This window comes from Peromyscus maniculatus, chromosome 9 (assembly GCF_049852395.1).
Source record: "Peromyscus maniculatus bairdii isolate BWxNUB_F1_BW_parent chromosome 9, HU_Pman_BW_mat_3.1, whole genome shotgun sequence".
Lineage (NCBI taxonomy): Eukaryota > Metazoa > Chordata > Mammalia > Rodentia > Cricetidae > Peromyscus > Peromyscus maniculatus.
This window is the reverse complement of record NC_134860.1, coordinates 120,149,995-120,170,990: the sequence shown is the minus strand read 5'-3', so window position 1 is coordinate 120,170,990 and position 20,996 is coordinate 120,149,995. Positions and strand designations below refer to the sequence as shown.

Sequence of the window (20,996 nt, the reverse complement as noted above, 5' to 3'; positions counted from 1 at the left end):
TCCACTTCTCCACTGAGAGAGAAGAGGGGAGAATCAACAGTAGAAAATATTTCAATGTCTCTAAGTCATAATGTTCAGTTCTGAACTAATTTTTAAAAACTACTTTTTGAAGTGAGATCTGAAAATTTACAAAGTTGACTTTTAGAAAAAAAACAGAATTCTTTTTATTAATTCAATAAAGTTTTCCAATTTAGTAAATGTCATTGCACATTAAAAGGTAAATGATAACCTCCTCAAGGAGGTTACAGATCAGTATCTTAATACAAAATACTCAAATATATATACTCTTGGGGGGTTTTTTGTTTTGTTTTGTTTTGGGGGTTTTTTTGTTTTGTTTTGTTTTGTTTTTTTGGTGTTTCAAGACAGGGTTTCTCTGTGTAGATTTGCATCTTTCCTGGATCTCTCTCTGAAGACCAAGCTAGCCTCAAACTCACAGAGATCCGCCTGCCTCTGCCTCCCGAGTGCTGGGATTAAAGGTGTGCGCCACCACCGCCCAGCCAATAAATTTCTCTGCTTCTTAAATGCTGTGATTAAAGGTATGTGCACCATGCCTGGCCCCAGTTTCAACAGTCTTGAGAACTAGCCTTTCTGGACTGCTTTGTTCTTTGTCATTGTCTCTGTGGTAAATAAGATGAAGGGCTCCAGATGTTTTTCTTCTCAGACGACTCTGCCTATCTGTTCTGACCCTGCATTAGACTGTAGGTTTGTAGAGATGCTATAACTCACCCCTCTGTAGTGAAATCTATTTCTGAGAAACAGAAGTGAGTGTATGTGTAGCCCTTGCCTGTCAAGTCCATTTTTGCACTTGCAGTTTTTACCTGCTTGGGATGTATAATTGGAGTGTTCATTAGAACAATGTGAATCAGCAGCAGCAACATGTTAGACTCAGAACTTGTCCTTGGTGTGTTTATGAGGCATTTGTAAAAATGCAGGGAGGCATGTCTACTATGGTAGCTAAAGAAAAAACGGAAAAGTTACATATGCCGCATCTTAGAAGTATGAAGACAAGACGAGTCAAGGCATCACCATACCATCAGAGCCCTCCTTTTCCAGTGTGTGTGTGTGTGTTCATTATAGACATTTTGGGCATATGTGTATCTTTTGATTTCTTTTCCTCCATATGTGTGTTACTTATTAGACTGATTGCTCAGGCTGAGAAGGCATCCTTTGGGTGTAGCTGGGTTTGACTTCAAAGACAATGACTTATTGTTGGCATTTTTCTTTTTTCCTTGAAAGATGATAGTTTTACCATTTAATAATGTGGGTTTAGTAAATAATTCCCATCCTGAACTTTTAGCATAACAGCATGTTAAAAGCTTTTAAAAAAAATTTAAGACATGGTCCTTCTCTGTATATCACTAGGATTTGTGGAGGAGATACACATGTCATAATAATATAGCTGGTAAGATATAAAAATGAGGTTCTCAGGTTGAAAGAGATTCAGTGCCAGCATCTGTGAGAGGTCGGATTAAAGGAGGGTCACCCAGATGTGCAGTGCCCAGCAAGACCCAGCACATCATGAGAGAGATACATTGTATAAAGCACATACTAGTTTGACTTTAGCAGCCACCCTCACTTGGCTAATGCTTCTTTCACAAGGATCATTAAGTATTTTTCTTTACAGAAAACAAACCAAATGCACAGCCATAATGACAAGAACAGAGTTGATGACAGCAGGGTCTGAAACGGTCTAAGAGCAGCAGAGAAGCATGAGGGTGAGGACAATCCAGGCCAAGACAGTGAAGAAACAGTTAAAAGCCCCTGTCAAGCAAGGCTGCCTTTCCTTGCTGTGTATGTCATTAAAGGAGTATAAAGCTGGGCGGTCGTGGCTCACGCCTTTAATCCCAGCACTCAGGAGGCAGAGGCAAGCGGATCTCTGTGAGTTCGAGGCCAGCCTGAGCTACAGAGAGAGAGAGATCCAGTCCAGGCACCAAAACTACACAGAGAAACCCTGACTCGAAAACAAACAAACAAAAAACAACAACAACAAAAAAAAAAAAAAAAAAAAAAACTTTGAGAGACAGAGAGGAGAAAGAGGAGGAGAAGGGGGGAGGGAGCGAGGGAGAGAGAGAAGGAAGAAAGGAAGGAAAAAAGAAACTCCTCAGAGGTTAAGAGCACTGCTTGCTCTTCCAGAGGTCCTGAGTTCAATTCCCAGCAACGACATGATGGCTCACAACCATCTGTAATGAGATCTGGTGCCCTCTTCTGGCCTGCAGACATACATGCAGGCAGAACATTGTATATACAATAAATAAATCTTTTCAAAAAAAAGAAAAAAGAAAAGAAACTCCATGAATGTGAATGGTTGGAATGTTGTTATTACTGTACTCAGTAAGTGAAGCGCCTGCCTTGACTTCTGAAGAGATTTTGCTTACCAAAGCTTTTATGTTTCAAAAACTTCAACATCTTGAAAAACAATTTTAAGTAATTTAATAGAAAAGGAAAACTACAGCAATCACAGACTTACTTACGCAAATTAATCCAGCAAGATTTGCTATGGTTCAAAAAAGTACATGTTAGTATTCCCAAACCCAAAAAACCAAGTACTTTTCAAAAGAGAATGCTGGTTTCTATTCAAGGACATATAGTTTTATATTTTTAATTTTTTTCTTCTTTGTAGGAGAGTTGCCTAGATCCTAAGTAGTGAGTGTTTAGGTTCAAAGATGTTATTTTTAAACTTACAGGACTGAAAAGAATCATCTTCCCATTGTCTTTTTTAAAATAAAACTAGGCTTGTCTAGCATGCATAAGGCCTTGGGTTCCCAATACCCAGCACTACACACATACAAATCTAATGACTTAAATGTGTGGATATAGACAAGTTAAGACTGGTATCTAAATTTTATATTTTTGACTTAATTAAAAAAATCCACATCAACCAATGAGATGCCTGAGATATGCTGAAAATATTCCAGTTACCCCCTATGTTTATCAAGAAAACTGTACCTTAGTGTTAAAATATATTGGGCCAGGTAGTATATTTGGCATAAAGTATGGTGGTCTAAATGGAAGTTCTCAATACCTTCTCCAGTACAGTCTGAGACAGGAAGCCACTCCTTCTCAGTCAGATCTGACAGCAAGAGGATGGCCAGCAATACGGGTGCCTTCTATAGCTGGGGTCTCTTTAGCTCCACCCAGCTCCCAAATGAAGACACAGAGACTTATTGTTAATCATGAATGCTCAGCCTTACCTCAGCTTGTCCCACCAGCTCTTTTAACTTAATTGAACCTGCTTCTCTATTCATCTACGTTTTGTCTCAGGGCTTTTTACCTTTCTTTCATTTTGTATGTCCTACTTTTCTGCTTCCTCTGCGTCTGGCTGGCTGCCCACCCCCTGGCATCTCCCTTTCTTTCTTCTCCCCTTCCTTGCCACTCCCCATCCCAGCCTAAATTCCTCTTCCTGCTTACTCTCTCTGCCCAGGAGTTCCACCTATACCTCCTCCCTCACTATTGGCCATTCAGCTTTTTATTAGACCAATCAGGTGCCTTAGGCAGGTAAGGTAAAACAGCAACATATCTATCGTTACATAGTTAAGCAGACATTCCACAACAGTCTTCCATGTGATAAACTTCAAAGCAAAATATTTCCCACAACACCAACAGGCTGACAAAATGGAGACTAGATAAGATTCTTGCCTGAACCAGCAAGACTCACACAATTCAACCAGACATCAGGATCCACCAAATCTAACTCAAACATCACCAACACGAAAATTACTAAGAATTGGAAAAGTGAAAAAAGAAAGAGTCAACTACACAAATCTTGATTTGAAGACTTGAAAAGAGTTACTCTCAAGCAATCAGATAAACTCCTACTTTTAAAGAGACAATTTGATCTCTGCACTTGCTTTGTTTATATTTTATTAAAGTAATACATTTAATTCATGATTATTAGGAATGATAGAATTAAGGACTTTGCTACTTTTCCAAGTACAAGTCTCAGTCTTAAAAATGACAAGAACAGCCAGGCGGTGGTGGCACACACCTTTGATCCCAGCACTTGGGAGGCATAGGCAGGTAGATCTCTGGGTTCGAAGACAGTCTGGTCTACATAGTGAGTTCCTAGATAGCCAGGACTACACAGAGAAACCTGTCTTGGGGAAAAAAATAAAAGGCAAGAACCAAACAGCTGCATAACTTCTGACCCTTTTTTTTTTTTTTAAGTTTAGTTTTTGTATGTGAGTGTTTTGCTTGCATGTATATTTATATACAATGTATATGCAGGGTCCCAGAGACCAGAAAAAGGTGTCGGATCCCCTGAAGCTAGAATTACAGCTGGTTGAGAGCCACCATGTGAGTGCTGGGAATCAAACCTGGTCTTCTGGAAGAGCAATCAATGCTCTTAATCACTAAGCCATCTCCCCGGCCCTCAGCCCATTTTCTATAGCCTGTTTTTTAATGTCATAAAAGATAATTGATATGGATCAATCAGGAAGCAAGTTCTATATTGGGTTGTTTATTGTTATGTTTTTGTTTTTCTAAGTCTGTCTTGCAGGGATGCAGGGACACATTGCTGATGACAAAAAACAGGACTAGAGGTATTGTACTACAGGTTCTTTGTAGACACAACAGGAAAAAGAGAGGTATGAAAGAAGTCAACAGTGTGGTGATATATTATATATCCCAATAAAGCTTGCCTGGGGATCAGAGGACAAAGCCAGCCATACATTAAACATACAGGCCAGGTAGGGGTGGCACACACCTTTAATCCTATCACTCGGAGGCAGAGATCTGTCTGGATCTCTGTAAGTTCAAGGGAACACTGGGCTACATGACAGAAATAGAGCCAAGCAGTGGAGACACATGCCTTTAATCCCAGGAAGTAATGTGGCAGGACACAGAAAGGTACATAAGGCATGAGAAAACAGGAACTCTCTCTCTTGAGGCTGAGGATTTTGTAGAGGTAAGAGTGTGACTGGCTCTTCTATTTCTCTGATCTTTCAGTTTTCACCCCAATATCTGGCTCTGGATTTTTTATTAATAAGACTGTTTAGCAATTCACGTTACCCAACAGATACTAAATTTCCAAGAAAAACCTGAGCAAAAGGCATGTGTATGGAGTTGGTGGGTGTGCAGGCAACAACAAAAAGAATTGTGGGATACAGCAAAGAGGAAACAGAGATGTACAAGGAAGATGTACAACCCAGGCAAGGGTTAGGGCCGGGACTAGTGACTAGATGTAAGAAGTGGAAGAAGCAGAGTGAAGACTGAGATATGTACAGTTTGGGTTTGTTTTCTTGTGTTAACTAAGGAAAACTTGAGAAGGAAACTAGGTAAATAAGGAACTATGAAGTAATTCCAAAAGAGCAGGAGAGGGGAGAGGGATAGAGCTCAACTCCCACACAAAGAGGACTAACCAGGGTTTAACCAGAAAACACTAAAGGAAAGAGGAGAGAGTAAAAGACAGACAAGGATAAGGAGTGTATGTGCACACCAAACAAGGACAGGGTGAGGAACAAATGCAGGCAGTTTGATTAAATTAAAGGGGCTAGCCTCAGGAAGTTTCTCTTTTATCTATGAAGCAAAAGACAAGACAGTTTTCTAATACAAGGAAGAAAACAGTGGTCAATGATGGTAGAAACAAATTGAAGAAGGTGGAATTGGTCAGTGGGGACAGGGAAGCCAACTAGAGATCCAGGAAGGATGCCTGGTGGTGTGCATTTACTAGTGGCTCTTTGTTGTGAAAGAACTGGGCCAAGTTGGCATGTGTGCTCACATGTTTGCTGTATGTGCATGTTCAGGTGCGTGTGTGTTGATGTCAGACTCTTCTACAATCACTGTCCACCTTCTGTATATAGAGGCAGGGTCTTTCACTTGAACCTAGAGTAACCTAGGGATTAGACATGGGCCACACACCTACTGGGCATTTATGTGGGTAACCAAATAAGACATCTCCCCAGCCCCCAAGAGGGGGACTTAAAGTAGTCTTTGGACTTGACAAATCAGATCTCCCTTGATCTTGGAGACAGATTTAATTAATATAATAATGAAAATAGAAAATAATCTTCCTGGGTTGAAAGCAAATGTGAAGTAAGAAAATAACAGTGAAGACTAGTCTTCCATGAAGATAAACTGTAACACTTCTGTAAGAAAATACTTGAACATATAAGTACAGCAAACTAAATAACCTAAAGCTTATATCAGCTTACATTCTACTAAGGGGAACATTCCTCACACTAAATATAATTGAGCACTTTAATTTCAATCTAATGGAGAAAATATATTTTCATTTTTAAAATATTTATATTAGCAGTTCTTTGTTTGTTCTTTGGTTTTGTTTTTGAGATAAGGTCTTATGCATCCCAAGCTGGACTCAAACTCAAGACGCAGCCAAAGATGACCTTGAACTTCTGATCCTCCTTGCTCCAGTTCCTGAGTGCTGGGATTAAAGTTTTATGCCTCCACTCCTGGTATTTTATGATCCTAGGGCTTAAACAAAGATATCAGATCACAGTGACGTGAGGTGGCTAACACAGTGGGTGCATGTAAATCCTTTAACCACAGAAAGCAGTAACCATGGCACAGCCTGTGTGGCACGCCACCCCTGACAAACAACACAGTTCACTGCATTTTTTAAAGATTTATTTTTATTTTATTTATAAGTGTCTTTGCCTTTATGTGTATCCACGCACTACCAGTGTACTTGAGGCACACAGAGCCAGAGGAGGGTGTCAGATCCACTAGAACATGAGTTAAGGATGGTTGTGAGCTGCCATGTGGGTACTGGAAACTGAACACAGGTCTTTTTGCAAGTGTAACAAATGCTCTTAACCATGAGTCATCTTTCTAGCCCTCATCTCATTGCTTATATTTCTGAATTCAACTCAAATTTTCAAAACAGAAACAGAAAATAGCCAGATTCTTTGCCAGAATGTAACACTCAGGAGGCAGAGGCAGGCAGATCTTCATCAATTCAAGGCCAGCCTGGTCTACATGGTACAGACCAGCCAGAGAGACCCTGTCTCAAGTAAACAAAAAAGGGATAAAACCTACAGTCAATTCCCTTTGTGTTGTTTCTATGGCAATCACCAACAGGGCCAGACATTCTTAAAAGAGCATCTCAAATGGAACACTCTGATGGGAACATATTTAATGGATGGAAATTATATGCCAAATAACAGTCTTGTCCTGATGCACACACAAAAAAAGGAAGAGGGCTCTTTAATCATGAGCTACAATTTTTCATATTTAACAAAAACAGCAATATGACATTATCAAAAAACTAATATATAAAATTGGTATGTGAAAATATAAATTTTGAGAGAAAAATTATAAATGTTTCTCCATTTATGATGAGTTACATACATACCAGTAGATACACTGTAAGTAGATGATACCACTAGTTGAAGGTGTATTAAAGGACTAGTGAAATAGTTCAGTATGTAAGGCATATTCAATCCACAGGACCCACAAGGTGGAAGGAGAGAACTTACTCCCCAGAACTGTGTTCTGACCTCCATCCACACTGGTACACACACACACACACACATCCATCCACATTTAAAGGACTAAAAATGTAGCTCAGTTTGTAGTGTGCCTGCATAAAACCCTGGGTTAGGTCCCCAGCACTACATAAACTGGGCACAATGCCACATGCCTATAATCCCAGCCCTTGAAAGGCAGAGGCAGGAGCATCAGAAGTTTAAGGTTATCCTGTGCTACATAGTGAGTTTAAGGGCAACCTGAGATATATGCGACTATGTCTCAAAAACAAAAACAGAAAAGGAAAAATGTTAACTACTCTTATCAGCTTTCTATACATTGCTATAAATGATACCGGAGATGAATCAACTTCCTAAAAGGAAAGGTTAACCGAGGCTCATGGTTTTAGAGGCTTCAGTCTATGATCAATAGGCCCATTACTTTGAGTCTGGGTGGGGGAGGGGCGTTGAGTATACGGTGGGAAGTATATCAAATTGTTATATGAAACAAATTGTTACCTTCTGGCCAGGACTGAAAGAAGAAAGGAAAAGAAGGGGCTAGGGAGCATTCTCCCCTTAAAAACAGGTCCCCAGTGACAGGAAAACCTCTTAAAGTTTCTACACCCTTAGGACAGTTGCAAGTGGACTAACCCTTCTCACTACTTCCTTTGAGAACACTGGGACTCCAAACCAGAGCAACACCTAATCTACAGAACACCCTAGTTTAACTTCTCATGAACTATGGAGTATTGGTTCTTTTCCCTCCTGATTTTGGGGCTAATCAGAGCTCCAGTTTCTGCCACTACCAAGCATCAGAGGGGGGCAAAAGGCTCATCCTACATACAGCTAGCCTGGGAAAATATCCAAATTCAGAACCAGAGTGAGGGTCTCTACTGAAGCTGCATCACTTTTGCAGAACTGTAAAATCAAAGTGTTTAAGATCACTATGAGATGCCAGGGCCCTCTGCACATGGAACCTTACAAAGCGGTTTGTGTAGTTTTGAAACCAAATCCCCTCACCACTCAGAAAGTGTTCCAGCTGAACCACATCAGTACAGCCTCGGGATCTATAACACTTAATTAGAATAGTTCATGGAAGATACTTGCCTAGATTTAATTATACAGGCTCCTTTACTCAATCCCTAATATCCATTTGGGGAATAGAGCATAGGCTAAGAATTACTCTAGGATTGATCACAGAAGAACTCAACACTCAGTTGTCAACAGAATAAAATACTTTCCAATACTGTTTACAAGCAGTTTTACCCAAACTTAACACTTTCCTTCTAGACACATGAAGTTCTTGCTCTTAAAAAGCCCATGTGTTCTCCAGCAGACATGTTCTCCTGCCCCAGCTCCTCTGGAGGACTCAGCACAGACACAGCACTCCTGCCCCAGCTCCTCTGGAGGACTCAGCACAGACACAGCACTCCTGCCCCAGCTCCTCTGGAGTTCTCAGCACAGACACAGCTCTCCTGCCTCAACTCCTCTGGAGGACTCAGCACAGACACAGCACTCCTGCCTCAGCTCCTCTGGAGGACTCAGCACAAACACAGCACTCCTGCCCCAGTTCCTCTGGAGGACTCAGCACAGACACAGCTCTCCTGCCCCAGCTCCTCTGGAGGACTCAGCACAGACACAGGTCTCCTGCCCCAGCTCCTCTAGACTCTTCCTTACTATGGGCTCCAATTCAGAAAAAGCATCCAATTCAGATGTCTGTCATGACCATCTTCAGACCATTGTCTGAAGACTGGCAATCGAAAGAGTCCAAAGGGCAAAACACACTCACTAGCCCTCAGTAAGCCTTGTAAGTAATCTCATTACAAATTTAATTACAAATGCATAACTTTCACAAACTGATCTTTGATACTAAGCAAAACCACAATTGTGTGATTGGCTTTTTTCTGTGGTCCTCATAGGCTTGGGTACAATGCAGCATGTACCAAGGGACTGGCACAGTGAGTTCACACCTGAAAAGCTTCTGTTTCAAATGCACAGCAGTGAATAGTCTACAGAAAACAGGATGACAGATGACCAAAGTAAATGGCAAACACTTCATGAAGTCAAAATGAGAAAATCACGTAACAATGAACAAAGCTAGCCAACTGTAAGCAGCTTCTTCGGAAACAGGAAATGCCAAATTTGAGGAGCAGGACACTTGAATGCTGGCAGCTCTGTTTCAGCTCCTACAGCTTTTGGAGTCAAAATCAGAAGCAATTTTTGTGACTCTCTGGCATAGCTGCCACAACCACGATCTTAAGACCCATGCATGGATCTGCAATGCATAATGCCAACTGAGGCCACTAGGAAACTGTTCCTCCAGAGAACTGAGTGGGTTGTTTTGTTAACCATTTGGGGGGGTTATGGGAAGGGGCAGGAGACAAGGCAAGGATGAGAGAAAAACCAGGAAAGAGGAAGGCAAAGAACAGGAAGCAAGGGGTGGGGAGGTGGAAAGGGGGGACATTTTAAACCTTCACTACAAATAAAGCCCAGAGACCGAAATTCCAGACCACACTACAAACTAAGAAAACCACCCACAATTCAGCAGCAAATAAAATAGTCCAGAAGAAACTGATTTTGCCAATCTGGCGAAAACTTTCAAATATATCATTTTTCATGAGTGAAAGGCTAAACATTTTGTAATTTCTATACATCTCTCCAGTAGCCACTGTGAACTTGGCAGTCTGAGCAGCTTCAGAAGCTCCAGGAGCCAACAACAGTGGCAGACACCAGAGCCAGGCAAGTGGTACCAGCCAGGCATCGGCAGCTGAGACACAAGGGGCATCAGTGCAGCACAGGTGGCAGACACCTGAGAGCCAGCGGAGCAGCGAGGGTCTGTGTGCTTTCTGCGCTGAGGAGCCATGGTGAGGAGGATAGTCAGTCAGGGTATAAAAACCTGACTGACATCGCTTGAGGCTATGCTCAACCTTGACAAGCCAAGCAGAGACACAGGACCAGAGAGAGGCAACAGCAGGCAGCAACTTGAAGAGCAGCAAAGACTTTGGACCCCAGCTGCCAGAGCTGGTCTGTATCTAGGAGCCACAGTCACTGGCAGCCTGAGCCCGGCAGAGACGCTGCAGGAGAGGCGGAGAGCCAAGTGGACACCTGGAGAGCAAGAGTGCAGGGTCTCATGGCAGGCTGAGGTGTTTGGCAGAGCCTGGGACACAAGAACCACCGGGAGAGCAGGTAACACAGCCAGGGTGCAGCGTCTGAGAACAGAGCAGGGGTGGTCTCCTGAACTCGTGTGTCATGAGGTGATTGAAAGCCCTCAGGACCTCAAAACACAAGGCTCCTGGGAAAGGCTGGTTACAAGAAGCAGACAGACAGACTGGGACTGGGAAAGCCAGGAACCAGTTTCTGTTTGCTGGCTCTAAGAAAATCTCATTTGAAAGGACTTTGCCCCAGCCAGCTAAAAGCTTTTGCCCTGGAGCAAAAGTGGCTTTAGGGGAAGGTTACAGACTGCAGGGCACAGCTGTAGCAGACAGCGAAAGTTTCCAGAGGCTTGCTGAACTGAAAACAAGGCTTGGTGATGGGACTCCGCATATTTGGAGCTGTGTGCTTCAAAGTCATCATGACTCTGACAGTTATACAAACACTGAAGGGCAGCTGACAAACCAGGCCCTCATTTTGATGTCAGAAAGCTTTCTGGACCTTTAAGATTGGTGATAGAACTAGTTTTTGAACTTTTCAGACCTAAGAAATGAGATGGACAGGAGTGATTCCATTGCAATGGGACAATTTTGACTTTACCTATACATAAAGACTCTATTAACTGTGGTGACTCACGAACTGTTTTGTGTTAAAAATGGAACTATTTAAATGGAGACATTTGGGTTTTTTCTAATCAAGCTCAAGATGAAGCTTAGAAAATTATAAAAAAAAAAAAAAGAGGGGAAATTAATATTCCTCAGTCTTTAAATTTAAAAAAAAAAAATTTTCTTGTTACTTGAGTGAATTAATGTTAAGCTGTGTTAATGTACCCTATGTTTTGTATAGGTCTATTAACAAAACTGCTTTTGGATGTTTGATAAAATTTTTAAAGTGTTAATGGTTATATTGAGAGTATTGCTTTTGGATATAGGTTTGTAGGAATCTTAATTGTGTATAGTAATATTTATGTTAGAGTTACTATGTTAACCTGTTGGAGCCCCATAGGTTTCCTAGTGGCTGTACCCAGCAGGACTGCATTGGAGGTTGATTGGACCACAGACCTGGGTACCAGGTGTTTGTAAGGGTCTAACTAGCAAGGGGGAGGTCTTTTGCTCTACCCCTTGGCATTGTTATAAACAGACCTTTGGAATAAAGTTTGGAGCCAGTGGATAAGGATGCAGGCCCACTCAAGCCTATCCTCTGGTTTCTCTCTCCCTTTATTTCTAAGTCTCTTATCCTTCATTCCTCAAGAGTTCCTCTGGTAAGTAAGTGTGGGAGTTGGTCTCCTACAGATGGCACCTGAGCAGAAACAAAGAAAAAACTTTTTTAAATCGTTAGGGCTTGGCGAAAGGATTGTAGGGGTCGTTGCAAGTGTAGGCATGCTGATAAGGCACTGAAAAATGAAGGCAATGGTATTTTATTCTCAGGTGTATAGGGAGGAGGTGAAGGAAGTACTGCAAGGCTGCAGCGTTAGAACTCTCTCTATAGATCTCTCTCTCCCTCTCTCTCTCTTTTCTATCTATAAAAAATAAAGAATGAAACCCTGTCTCGAAAAAAAAAACAAAAAAAAAATAATAAAAGAAAGAATGTAGTAATATAGTGCAGGAAGAAATTTAGTGTTAGGAATATAGAAAAGAAAAAAGCTTAGGGTAAAGTAGGGTAAAATAAGCCTAACTATGGGGCTGTGAACGCAAAATCCTGGGGCCGGGGGGTGGAATCTACTTTGAGCTTATCAGGTAGAAAAAAGATTCCTATGGAAGCTTTTGGCCTGGGGACAGTTAAAATGCTAAAAAAGTAGCAGAGGATAGAAATTTCCCCTGCAGCGGGTGTGGACAGAAGCAAAAATCCTCTGCTCGATCAGCAGTGCAACATTGTACCCTCAGAATTAGTTCCCTCCTGGCCATGAAGCCAAAAAGTGTAGAGAACTTTTGGGAAAGCTTGGTAATCTTTCTTTTGGGAAAAACTTAATCTCTCTCTAAAAGGCCTTTCAGAACTGTCTCAGTTTAAAAATCAGTTTCACCTGGATGGGAAAATCCCCAGGCAAGGCCTGATGAGGTAGGGAAGCCAAGCTGCGGCGTGAGCAGCTGCACTATGCGTCAGAAACACTATCTCAAGAAGGGGCAGCCAGGACAGGATGAGGAGCTATCCAGGAGGAAAGGTTCTTTTCTATCAGAGAAAGGACCTTTCTGAAACAAATACTTTCGGTTTGCCTCACTGACCCAGAGGGAAGCCCAAAGGGTTATGCCTCAGGCAAATAAGCCATAGTCTGAGCACACTGACAAATGAGCGCACAACAGCTCAGGAACTCGGTCAGATAAAAGATCTAATTAGAGAGGTACCTGATAAACGCTGGCTCAGGCATCCTAAAGCAAGCTTAAGAAAGAAAACCCTTCTGTTCCAAAAGCAACCCTGTAAAGGGAACCAACCGGAAAGATACTAGTGTACCCCAAAGGCTTTCTGGGAAATGTAGTATCAACGTAGGTTTGATGGAAATTTCACCGTCAGGCTGAAGCGAGGTTTTCAGTAGAACAAACTAAAAGTTCGGCTGTAACAGAAATGTTTGTCTGAATTATAGCACAGGAGAGCTGTTACGAATTTGGGTAAAGGGACAGCCTCTAATTAGGAACTGTTAGCTGCTGAGTACATGTGAGTGAGAGAGCTCAGCTGCGGGAAAGGCAACTTTGGGGTGTGGCTTTGTCCAAAACTGTTACAGCTCCCTAGCAACAAGTGTTACAACCCCATAGCGCACAATACTCACTAAACCCCAGCATTGAAAGATAAAATGAGTCAGAGAAATGTGGGTTTAGAATAAAGGCCTTAGGTTTAGCCACTGACTACTTCTAGTCTTGTTAATAGTTTAGCTAAAAAAAAAAAAAAAAAAAAAATCTCTTCTAGGTATTAAGATAGAATTCCTTTAGACATGTAGTAATAAATGGCCATGTTAGTTGTAAATGTAAGTTCAAATAAGATTAGTATATTTGCTAAGGTAGTATAAGAAGTATATTTACTAAAGTAGTCCTATAGAATGTAGGTTTAAATAGGTCATAGATTTAGTCAGAAAAAAAATGTAGGTTTAGAATATATATAGGCCTTAGGTTTAAGGATATGGTGAAAAAAGTAATTAAGAGTAGGTTTTCCAACCTGAGACTCGGAGAGCAATGGCCGTCGCACACTGACTTACCAGTTCCAGAAAGCCACCAATAACAACAAGAAACAGTTCCAGAGACTGTCAGCTTCAGAAAATAGTAGCCAGAGGTCTCAGAAGCTGAAACCCTCAAGGCATCAACACGGTGCAGATGGCAGATGCACGAGCGTCCACAAGCTTTCTACCAAAGAAAGCCACGGTGAGAAATGAATAAGCTAAGCCATGAGAGAGGCTAACGACAAGCAGCAGTGTAGGAAGCATTAAAGAGATGCCGCGGTGTGGGAAACAAGGTGAACCGCAAGGTTCTGCAACCTTCGAGACGCTGCTACACCTCAAGTAAGGCAAACAGCAGAGAGAGCCCAGCGGTTTGCGTCACCTTGGGAAAGATGAACATCGAGCAGAGCGGCGGGGAACAGCAGAGACGGCAGAGTCCAGACTGCTTCCAGGACTGGAGAATGGTGTCAGTGCCGGACAAGCAGCTGAGACACGCTGGAAAGCAGGAAGCTGTGGAGGTGAGAACCGTACTCCAGGCTGGACAGCCTGAGGCTCTGTGGGAACCGCTAGGACTGACGGCAGCCTAGGCTCCCAGCAGCGGGGCAGCCATGTAACAGGACAGCATACAGAGGATTCTGGGGACAGGCTTGCCGAGTACTTGGACCGTCAGCGATGCAGGTAGTGGGTTTTCCTCCCAAAGCCGGGGTTGCTGTGGGAAGGCCACAGTTTCAGCTCATGGCAGCTAAAGGAGGCTTGAGCCCGTGTGGCTATGAGGTGAAGCTCTCTAGCCTGGTCCAGACTGGTTATGGAAGGCTACAGACTGCAATGCAGATGTAACAGTCTTGTTAAATAAGAAACACGGAGCCAAAATCAGAGTTAAAAGCCCAAGAGGTCAGAGTAGTAGCTAAGAGCTGATACTAAAATCTTTTTTGTTGTTGTTGTTGTTTTGTTTGTTTGTTTTTCAAGACAGGGTTTCTCTGTGTAGCTTTTCGCACTCACTTGGTAGCCCAGGCTGGCCTCAAACTCACAGAGATCCAACTGCCTCTGTCTCCCCCCCCCCCCAATGCTGGGATTAAAGGCTTGCACCACTACCACCCGGCTGGCTCAGCCTTTAAAGGCTAGGCTCACAACTAAAACCCTTTCTTACCCTTCACTGCTGCTGCCGTCCTTCCCCTCAGAAAGAGACTTACTTCCTGTGTAGTCTTTTTCTTGACTTTCTGTTCTGCCTTCTCATTGGTTCTAAACCCAACCACATGACCTCCTTGTCACTGCCTGTCCACACAGACCTCCAGGTCTTCTATGGTTGGTATTAAGATTAAAGGCGTGTGTCTCCATGCTGGCTGTATCCTTGAACACACAGAGATCTGCCTGTCATGTGATCAGGATTAAAGGTGTGCACCACCACCACCACCACCACCACCACCACCACCACCACCACCACCACCACCACCTCCTGGCTTCTGCTATGGCTTGCTATTAGCTCTGACCCCCAGGCAACTTTATTTATTAACATACAAATAAAATTACATTTCAGTACAAATAAAATATCACCATACTGCAAAGCTCAGCAGTAGCTGAAAGCGAAGGTTTCAGAGAAACTTGCTTGAACTGAAAAGTCTTGGTTATGGAACTTTTCATATTTGGAACTGTTCGCTTCAGAGTCATTAGGATTCTGACAATTATACATGAACATAAGGGCAGCTGACAAGCCAGGCTCTGACTATGAGAGCTCAAAGGAACTTTTAGGAATGATACCAAAACTCTTTTTGAACTTTTAAACTTAAAAAATAAAATGGACAATAATGATTTCATTACAATGGGACAGTTTGAATTTGCTTATGCATATAGACTCTATCAACAGTGGTGATTTATGAACCATTTATGGAACTGTTTATGTAAAAATGGAACTGTTTAAATAGAGAAGATTTTTTTAAGGGGAAGTGTTAATATTCCTCACTATATTTAATTTAAAAAATATTTTCGTGTTACTTAAGTGATTAATGTTATGTTTTGTATAGTTCTAAATTGTAGGTTGAGAGCAGGCTTGTAGAAATTATGTTAACCTATTGATATTGATGCACCATGGTTTGGTGAAGTTAAAGTATTTAAGTTTAGATGTATACATCAGAAGTTTATCCTACGTTTTGTTAGCAAGAAATATTAAGAGTTTGCTTTAAGATGTAAGACTGAGAAAACTATAACATGCATAGCAATATTTATATTAGAATTATGTTAACCTGTTTGTCTTTAAGTTTGATGGGGTTGCATAAAGAGTTTTCTTTTAAAATATAAAGAAGAGGGACCTATTGGAGCCCACTAGGTTTCCTGGTGGCTATACCCAGCAGGACTGCATGGGTGGTTGATTGGACCACGGGCCTGGATACCAGGTGTTTGTAAGGGTCTAACTAGCAAGGAGGAGGTCTTTTCCTCCACCCCTTGGCATTGTTATAAATAGACCTTTGGAATAATGTTTGGGGCTGGTGGATAAGGATTCAGGCCCATCCAAGTCTATTCTGTGGTTTCTGTTTCTTTACTCTCTATTTCTAACTAAGTCTCTTATCCCTCGTTCCTCAAGAGTTCCTGTGGTAAATAAGTGTGGGGGCTGGTCCCCTACATTAACCTATTGATATTGATGCACCATAACTTTGGTGAAGTTAGGGAGTATTTAAGTTTGAAGATGTATCAGAAGTTCATCTTATGTTTTGTTAGCAAGAATGCAAATGGTTCTATTAAAAGACTGCTTCAAGGTGTATTTATGCTAAAATTTTTAAAGTGTTAATGGTTCTATTAAGAGTTTGCTTTTGGATGTAAGTTTGAGAGAATTCTAATTATGTATAGCAATATTTATGCTAGAATTATGTTAACCTGTTTATGTTTGGTGAAGCTAAGGGAGTCTCTAAGTTTGATGCAGTTGCATCTGGAGTTTGATTTATTTGATGTGGTTGCATCAGGAGTTTATTGATTTAAAAAAGGTATTGGTGCAGCTAAGACTTCTATAGATATCTTAGACCCACTCAAAAAGGACATTCCATCTTTATCATCCTCTACTCCTTCACTGAGAGGTGTGGCAGCTATGGGGATTGCTGTGGCTATTACAGCTACTTGCAAGCTCTTAATGGGGAGCTTTTTAAAATATTAAGAAGAGGGACCTGTGGGAGCCCACAGAGGTTTCCTAGAGAGATCTGAGTTTGATTTACTAGCAGGGCTGCATAATAGAATGTTGGGACCACGGGCCTGGGTACCAGGTGTTTAGAAGGGTCTACACTTGGTTGCATCTAGCAAGGGGGGAGGTCTTTGCCTCACCCCTTGGCATTGTTATTAAAAGCCCTTTTGAATAAAATTCTGTGCTGGTGCATAAGGATTCCGGCCCTCCCGAGGTTATCCTGTGTTTCTGTTTTTCTCCCCTCTATCCTTCTATCTAAATCTCTTATCCCTCACTCCTCAAGAGTACCCTGGGGGGAAAGGTGGGGGTGGGTCCCCCACAACTAAGTCAAGGCGATCAGGCTGGCCCCCACTCCTGAAGGCATTAGGAGATAACATTCCCTGGCTTTGGTCAAGTGCAAGCTCCCCAACCCTGTGTCCTGTAACTCAAAGTTCCTACTTCTGCTTTTATCTTCTCCCCTTCCTCTGCCACTGTGCATCCTTAAAAGAACCCCTGTGATTACATGAGGCAGTCAGGTAACCCAAAATAATCTTCCAATTCAGAACTCTTGACCCAGGCAGTTTAAAGTAGTGCCTCTATGCCACACAAGGTAATATGATGTAAACATAAAGGTACTTGCCACCAAGTCTGACAACCCAAATTCAAACCCCAAGGACCCACATGACAAAAAGAAATGATTCTCCCAAGTTGTTCTCTGACTTACACACACACACACACACACACACACACACACACAAATCAAACACAAAATAAAAATGCTTACATAATCACAGTTAAGAACTGAACATCTTTAGAAGGAATTCCTATATCTACCAGGCCTTTGTTCCTTGACAAACCTTATTAGGGTCAAACAGAACAGTTACTAGTAAATGAGGTTTTTAAACACCTCATAAAGGAAATGACAACTAAGTAAAGGGACATGACTAAACTATAAAACATTTTAGGATAAGGACTTGATCATTAATAAGCAATAAAAAAAAACAGAGCAGTCCTCATCAATTCCTCTATGTTTTGTCTCTGCAATAGTATACAAATATCAGAAACCTGGGAGTCTAGGTCATTCCGATTTGAAACCGTTTCAGAGCAACAGAGGGCTGAGGATGTTGCTGGGTAGTGGAGTGCTTGCTTTATATATGCAAGGCCCCAGTTCTGGTTCCTAGCACAAAAGAGATGGCAGAGAAAGGAAAGGTCGGATAAACATAGCACAATAGTTAAATACCTTAATCCCAGAACTCAGGAGGCAGAGGCAGACGGATCTCTGAGTTTGAGGCCAGCCTGATGTACAGAGTGAGTTCTAGGACAGCCAGGGCTACACAGAGGAACCCTGTCTCAAAAAAAAAAAAAAAAGAAAAAGAAAGAAAAGAAAAAAGAAAAAGATCCTCAAAATAATGAGCTGTACTTTTTCACACAGTATTGACAACAATGCGCTAGAGTGGAAAGAGGGGCCACTGAAGAGCAGCAAGGAGCAGGCGAGCAGCTCAAGAGCTCACCAGATGGGGAGTCCTTGGCAGCTCACTACATCTCTGAAGCAACAGTCCCAATCTAAATCCAATGATCCTCCGAACAATTCTGTGCATTTCTAGTACACTACAGACATCAAGTGATAAACACAGTATTGAATCTCTACTGTCAACTTGATCACATTAATAAACACCTTTGGATACATCTGTGAGGAAAAACCACTGAGGCAGAAGGAAGACAACAAGATGTGAGTGACCTGACCCCATGGACTGAATAAAAGGAGAAAACACTACCTGCGAATTGACATTCCCTTTTCTCAGCTTCCTAGTTGGAAGCACAAAAAGAAAAAAGGAAAAAGGAAAAGCCATTCCCATTAACATGCTGCCCACTCCATGACGGACTGCATCTGTCTGAACTGTGAGCCATGACAAAACTTTCCTCTCTGAAGCTGCATTTGGTCATAGGGATGAGGAAGGAAACTAATACAGCATATAGCCAATGACGTTGGAACAGACTGCTGCTACATATACTCTGCCCTATAAACACGGGAACATCCGAGTAAAGTGAAGCTGTGCTTCCTAATGTTTGACCGCTTTCTCCAAGAGGTAGGTAGTGCTTCCAGGCCTCCTTAAACGGATACTTAGAGAAAAACGGATCCATGATTAGGTATTATTTCACACCACAAGGAATAACAACATTAAAATGCATACATTTCCTTTAAAAATGTCATTCAAATTCACTATGTACGTATATTGCTAGAGATCAAACTCAAGATGTCATATTCAAGTTAGGCAAATACTCAACCACTGAGCTGCATCCCAGCTCCAACTGCTATCGACCTGTAGAAAGTGATTTTGGAAATCTGCCCTTTATAATAATGGGAAGGTCTGTCCCAAAAACCTTAATTTTTTGTTAAGAATTTTTGCTGCTACAACGTTGCTACAGTAAACAGAAGACCAAGGCTTGTGCCCTGCTGGGGCTGTGGAGGTGCAACTTTGCTGTCGGGGTTACGGGATAATAACAGAAATAATAACAATTTGTCCTTCTGCTTATATGGAAAACTTAATTTAAGAACAAAAGAGTAAAATGTTGTAAGTCTCTCTTTGGGATTTTGTTTATTTAAACTCGGGTGAGTTCAGGACATGTAGCTCTCCGAGAGCATTTGCTGAGCATTTGTAAAGCCCTGGGTTCAACTTCCAGCACAAGAAAGAAGAGAAGTTGAAATGTTCTGTTAAATGGCCAGGTACATGAATATATAAATAAATCTAATAACCCATACATGAAAATATTAATACCAAGGTTTTTCTCCTGTCCACATGCAATTTCTGCCCAACTCCTGAATAAAGTCATAGTCCTTCTTTACTGGAATGACTGGTTTACCCTTAACACCAGGGGGTTTAAACCATCAATCATTTCAGCTGCTTTGTTGGGTTTTGACAATTTAGCCTGCTGGGCTCACAGCTCCCAAGGGAGGGTGTTGGTTGCAAGTTTGACTTCAGTTGCTGCTGACCACTATCACAAACTGCACAGATAATGGACTTCAATAACAACCACCCGCAGGATAACACTTCTATTAGCCATAATGTTGCTTTAATTAAGTTAATAAATAAAGGACACAGTTTGGTACAAAGTTTTATTAAATTCGTTAGTGTTTAACATTTTTGAAAAACTGTGTTCATCTGTACAGTGCCACTATAAATTTGTCTATAGATAGAATACAGTTTGCTTATGGATTTATTCTACATTTCAATTTATTTTCTAAAGGAATTCAATTTATTAGCTACATTTCCTCAAAATATGTACATTTCTAGCATTTCTAACTGATAGTTGGATGACAGATGGCTCTAAGCATGCTGGGCACAGAACGGGTTTACCTGGCATAAAGAGACCACCCACCACAGCAAAGGAGGCCCCACCCCCATCTGATTCTAGAGTGTTTTGATGGTGGAAAAGATTAATGCTTTGATTTTTCCATAGCTTCATGTATTAAATATTAATTTCTCTCTGAAATGCTTGAAATATTTTTCATCTTGAAAAATAAAGACATATAAATTATAGTTTTGAATCCAAATCATTTATGCAGTAGCAAATAAGCCAGAGTACTTATGATGAATATAAGCAGCAAAGCGAAACAAAAACAAAAACAAAACATCCATCTTAAAAAAAAATAAAAAAGAGGCTAAGCAAATTCTTAAAGGAATGTGAAATTAGAGGTGTACTCTAACATGTTAAAGGGAGGGGTACTTCTTTAAAATGCAATTCACAAAACAACACAATTGACACAATTCTTTATTTTTATATGTACAAAGCAAATTGAGGTTATTTTGTAGAAAATAAGAGCATGATGGGCTGAATTCAGCTCACATACATAGTGAATTCAGCAATAATTGTATTTTTTAAATACACAACCTGACAGGCACTATGGTAGATAATAAAGAATCAGCATGGGAGCCATTTAATATACTTCTTGATTAACTCATTGCCTGTCCAGTTCGCACAGACATGCTTACATGTCATAATCGTCATAATTCCCATCATCCCCACTGCTAACACTCCAGCACCTTGATTAGTGCGCAGCTCCCAGACGGGCCATTGCTAATGCTAAATAATTCTCTTCAGACTCCTGCCACTGTTCTGCAGGATCCCCAATTAAATATAATGT

At 41.4% G+C, this 20,996-nt stretch overlaps 1 protein-coding gene and 1 long non-coding RNA gene across 3 annotated transcripts in view; one reads left to right on the top strand and one right to left on the bottom strand.

The window, feature by feature from the left end:
• Positions 1 to 20,996, bottom strand: part of Pcca (propionyl-CoA carboxylase subunit alpha) — a 370,367-nt gene that overhangs the window by 312,737 nt on the left and 36,634 nt on the right. The window lies entirely within an intron of this gene.
• LOC143267472 (uncharacterized) lies at positions 12,698 to 19,434 on the top strand. Its single transcript, XR_013042622.1, has 2 exons — positions 12,698 to 14,228; positions 18,285 to 19,434. It is a non-coding gene; the product is annotated as an uncharacterized LOC143267472 (long non-coding RNA).